Source organism: Elephantulus edwardii, unplaced genomic scaffold, assembly GCF_000299155.1.
Source record: "Elephantulus edwardii isolate Elephantulus edwardi_28Jun2011 unplaced genomic scaffold, EleEdw1.0 scaffold00023, whole genome shotgun sequence".
Taxonomy (NCBI): Eukaryota; Metazoa; Chordata; class Mammalia; order Macroscelidea; family Macroscelididae; genus Elephantulus; species Elephantulus edwardii.
The window spans coordinates 10882854-10888811 of record NW_006399773.1 but is presented as its reverse complement, the minus strand read 5'-3'; positions in this window follow the sequence as shown (position 1 = coordinate 10888811).

Below are 5958 nucleotides of genomic sequence, written 5' to 3'. Positions count from 1 at the left end.
GAATTTCTTTAAATAGAATTAATACATATCTAGTTTCTATGAGATGGAGACTAATAATTTCTTCTGATGAGTACTTAAAGACTGAAGTATTATGGTTACCAATCTCCCACAGCTATGACTTCCCCAATTGTCTTTTAATCATTTCCCATTCATGCAACATCGTATGTGTCATAGCTAAACTGTGCTCTACAGTATGTTCAATGGCTGGTCTTTATTGAGGCACAGGGCCAGTATTTACTTATCAGAATTTACTAGGTGGAGTTGAATCTCTAAACTTTTGGTTAACAGGACATTGAAACTCCATGCCTTGAATATGACTGTATTCACTCTTCACTGCTGTCAAGTTCAGTCAATTCTATCATTTTTCTCGTTCTCAGTGGAAACTCCGTGTTTTCAAGGTTGTAAATCTTAATGGCAGAAGAGTTCCATCTTTTTTCCCTTGAAGATGCTGGTGTATTTAACTACTGGAGATATGCAGCCTTTTCATTTTCAGTGAAGCACAAACTGTTCCACCAGCGCTCCATGGTTAGGTACATTTTAAAAGGAGCAAGCCGGTCTGACATCTGAGGTGGCGGGAAAAGTGAGAGGGAATAAGTAATGTGTACTGCATTGACACAGATGAGGGAGAGAACTGTTTCGGAGAAATATAGGTATTACAGTCCTGACAAGAGTCCAGTATGAAAGCTACATAGTGGAGAGTGGACTAGGGGAGGGGATTGTAAAACAATGATTTTTTTTTTTTTTTTACTTTTCAAAGAGAAAAGTGAACTGAGGGGGAGGGGTAAGTGTGCAACAATGAATGAATTGAAATCCAAAATCTCTGTAAACATTCATTAAAATAAAAAAGAGGATAAAGACTAAACATAAAAAACAGAATGAAAACTGTGAAAGCTGGAACTCAATGCAATGGCCTTCTTTCCCCACATTTCCCAAGTTTTCAAACTTTAACTGGGAGGAGTCTGACTCTTTTCATTTACTCTCTTTTAGTGTACAATATTTGGATTTGCCTTTTCTGGCAGATTACTTCTTTAAACAAGTTTCAGAACTCATCAGTTATACTGAATTTGGTGTGATAATTTACTTCAATATATGGTTTGTAAATTTGGTCACACTAATGCAATTAAAAAATAAGCTGAGCATAAATATTTCATATGGCCCAGTTATTCTACACCTTGGACTATATCCTGAGAAAACTAGGACTGAGACACAGAGATTTGTATACTAACGTACATAGCAGCGTTATTACCATCACAAGAAGATGGAAACAGCCCAAATGTCGAACCACTATCAAATGAGTTGTGAAACTGTGGTACATTCGCATGATGGAATACTGTACAGCACTAATGAGCAATGATTTAAAAATTACTAAATAAGTTGGGAGGGACTGGAGAGCATTATGCAGAGTGGACTAGCTCAGTCCCAAAAGGACAAATACTGAATGAGACCATGATTTTAGAAATAGAAAGACAACTAGTAAAATAGTAAAATGTGTTGGAGGATCCAAGGAAGGGAAGGTAGGAGCAGAGGGGAGGGGATGGAAGGGAGCAAGTTATAGGATCGCACAATTTGATGGATGGAAGGAGGAATGGATAAAGAAAATTGGAAAGATATTGTGGGGATCAGGAAAGACAGGGCAATGTTGGACCATAGTCAATGTTGATTTATTTTATAAAATATAATGAATCAGAATGTTTGCATGATATACAATGTGAATGAAGGATACTGTGAAATACAATGTATACAAACTCTGTAAACAAACCAATATAAAATGAAAATTTTTTAAAAATGAGAAAAATCCACCAGAAACCAAACCAAACCAACAACAACAAATAAAACAAAACAAAAATCAAACAAAACAAAACAAAAAAAACCCCACACAGTTTAGAAAGAATAAGGGACAATAATTTTGTCCAGTTTATGAACTCCCAAGGTTTTAAAAAAATATATACTAGCAGAAGACAATAATTTTATACATGAAGTTGTTAACAGACTTAGGAAACTATTAATGCATTTTTATTATTGTCACAATTAACATGGATGAATTTTTACATCACACCTTACTGTGGTTCTTTCCATCTCATTGCACTGAATTGTTCTCCACTGGACTATTACTTTTACTTTATTTCAACTCTGAGGCTAGTGGGGAGAAAAAAACCACAACCAACCAACCACAACTCTTTGTATCTCATATACCCAAATGACTAAGCTTCACATTCGAATACCCCAGACTGTCATTATAGTTGTGGGAAAACAGTATTTAAATTGAGCTTTAAAGACTGTCTAATATATTTTAAAATAATGCATTTCTTTTTTAAAAGCAGCAGATTAAAGGAAGTGGAACAAATTATCCAGTTAGCTAAAGATTTCAAGTTCATTTTAGGTTCAATCACTGAAGTCAATTGCATTTGGAATTTTTAGATGCAATTCTTTCTGCAAATTTCAGATCCCAGGTGGTATCAAACACATTATTATAGATTCAAAGCTTTTTGTTATAGAAGACTTGTGGCATTAACAGGCTGACACTGTTTGTATTACCTCGATCATTCATAAGCCTTTTAAAAGACATTTTTTTTATTATTTCAGAGTCTAATAAACTAACAGAATTCAATTTTTTATGTAACTTGAGTCTTTGAATCTCTTACCAGAATTCTGACATCCATTAGCCATTGTCTGAGTTAGGTTACTGCTGTGGTAAAGAATAAGCCACAACAAAGTATGTTGTTACAAATATAATGTACACAACAGCTGGAGTTCTTCTTGCTTTTATCCTCATTCTGACTGACAGGAGCTGTTGGCTGTAGTTTCACATTTTGTGAATAAGGTTTTTGACAGATTGAGAAAGCCAGGCACTTTGCTAAAAGATTTCTTATGCTACAAAGAAACAGGAATCAACAGCTTATCCTGATTTTAGTATTAATCTTTTATTTTCCTCTTCTTGTCCATGGCAGTCAATTCAGTCATTTATTTTAATATATGTGCCTGTTACTTGTGTGCAATTGCTTCTGCTTCATCTATCTTTCCTTCAGAAAATATGTCAATGCTAAAATGATATAATACTGAAAATGTCTTTATATGAGGCTTGATGCAGTTCTCAATATACAATAATTTAAAGACTCATTAAAAATATATGAAGGCTTGAAAAAAACCTGAATTCCTTATACTTAATATTAGAAAAGTAAGAAGTCTGAGATGCAAATCATGTATTAATTCCTTTCTTATTTTAGATTGCAGAGAAATTTATTTTTTTTCCATTGGAAAAAATAATGCAGAATTAGTTACATCACTACATGCATTGTTATTGTTATTAGGTGCCATCAGGTTGAGAATGACGAACAGCAACCCTATGGTCCATAGATCTGAATGCTGTCCTATTCTCTGCCTTCCTCATCACTTCTGACACACATAAACTCACTGTTGCAGTCACTGAGTCAGTCTTTCTCGTGGTGTTTCTCCCTTTTGCTGACCCTCAACCTTTCCAAGCATGATTATCTGTCTTTTCAGAGGAAAATAACATTTCGAAAATGCTCAGAATCATGTGTGATGAGATTTCCCCTTCCTTGCCTCCAAGAAGCACTCTGGCTTTGCTTTTTTTAAGACTTATCTGTTTGATTTGTTTTGACTTCCATAGGTATTATGGGTATGTGTTCAAAGTCTGAGATTTTCTTTGTTGTTGTTAATTCTCCCAAAAATACACTGCTCACTATATTAAAAGTGTCTTTCAAATGAGTCTGTGTAAACAATATTGTCAAGCAGACAAGGACACAGTGTGACAGATTTAAAAGTTATCAAGGATCCTCTGTTTGGAGAGATAACCAAGTTATATTCTGTGCCCAAGCATCATTTCTCCTCCTTTGTTCTTTCTCTCTGTGACACTATGATCCATGCCTGTTGGGAGTGTTTCACTGACATAACTAAGAAACTTTAGATATAATCAAGCCACAGAAGACTTAGCTTTTTCTCTGTAATTGATCCCTCTATACATAATTCAGCCTCAGGAAGAAGCATGACTTAAGGGAAAGCAAAAGAAATCTGTAAAGATTATCACACAAGGTCTCAAGGAAATCCACTAGAATGAAATTCCGCCACCCCACCCTTGCCCCAGATATCCACAAATTAATAGAAGTAAAGAAAAGTTAAAACAGAGATTTTAATCTCAAGTGTGAAATGACTAAGGAAAAGCAAGCCTGTAAGGAAAATTGTCAAATTCAATAAAATCAAGAGACAGGAAATTTGACTATCACTTATTAGCATTTGCGTTTCTGTCAATTTTTACTTTTTTTTACGATTTAATTTATAATATATATCTTTCATGCTAAAATCTACTAAACTATTTAGACATTATTCCCTCTAAATGTTCTATGATATTCTTCTTTGATGATATTGATGTTTTATTCTCTAAAACTTCTTAAGATAGACCAAAACAGTGTTAGTGTGTATGTATATAGATTCATGCAACGCACACACACAGTACGACCAATAATGAGTGTAGACATTTTCCTGTCTACCTGAAAAGCTAGATATACTTAGTAACAGCTGAAAAGTTTCCTAATAATTCATGGATAATTGTTATTGTCTTCTCCACCTACTCTTGTGGTGTAGTCTGTAAAGCTAACCCAGGGGCTGTACCTTCCTTTGTATCCACAAACAGCTCCAAGGGAGAAAACAGAGAAATTTCATCCAGTACTATTTCAACCTACAAACTCATTGGGGGTCCTAGCTAAAAGATGGTTCCAACTTGATGGTGTTTCAGTTCAAGTTTTTGCTTGTTTATTTCTATACCTACAACTATGACACCATATTTCTTTCTCTAACTGACCAAAGGATTCTGGCAAGGATTCTGGGGCTTTGTCTCACATAGTTTGGACATGTTGTAAGGAGAGACAGGTCCTTGGAGAGGGACAACATGCTTGGTAGGGTAGAGGGACAGCACAGGAGGGGAAGACCCTCTATGAGGTGGATTGATTCAGTGATTGGGGTAGTAAGAGTAGGTGTTTCGGAGACAGTGAGTTTGGCACTCGATAGAGCAGGGTTTAGGGCTGTTGTACATAGGGTCGCTATGAGTCACAAACGACTCGACGGCACATAACAACAACAACTGACCAAAAATCAATGCACTAATTTAAAAACAAGACCTATACATTTTAAACAATCGAAAACCTAAATTTCAGTCTCATGAGTCATGCATATATTAAATGATACTTTCAAATGAAATTAAAAAACCCAAATAGAGCTTTCTAATGTATATGAAATATTGAGTTTTAAGAGAGTAATTAGAATTTATTACTTCTTACAAAATAAAATATAGTCAAATTTTACTTACTTTAAATTTATTTTTAAATGGTCTATATAAAAAGTTAATACCAGAATGGTTTCTCAATGTGGACTGTGTTTAGTGGAGCTCCCAGTTATAAAACAGATTTGGAAGCAGGAGTGGCATCCACTTCCTAAACCACATGTCTCTGGAAACTCCAGAGATAGTTCTTTAAAGGCATTAGGCCTTTTGTTCAACAGAGTCACTATGAGCCACACTTGACTCGATGGCAATCAACAACAACAACAACATAACAAAAATTAGCATATAAAGAAATGAAAAAAAAGTCTGTTTTGTTTTATAATTGAATAACTATCTTTCAAACAAAGCTTCTAGAATGGATCTGGATTTTGCTGTTATTTTAAACAATTCTGCATTTCTTAGCACATTGACAAATTGCAGTAGATTTGTAGTGATTACATATAATGTTCCTACTACTCGATGCAACTTTCAAGTATCTCACATTTTAAAAATTATTTCATTATATCTAAATTTACTTGAAAGTGTGTGAAGAACATTTACTAAGATTAAAATTCAAATTCAGGCAATTTCTTCTATTTTCAGAATTTGAATTTTGTGGTTCACCTGCTCGTTACTTATTTTTTACTCTGGAATGACAGAGGTCACCTGTTTTCCAACCCCTCTGT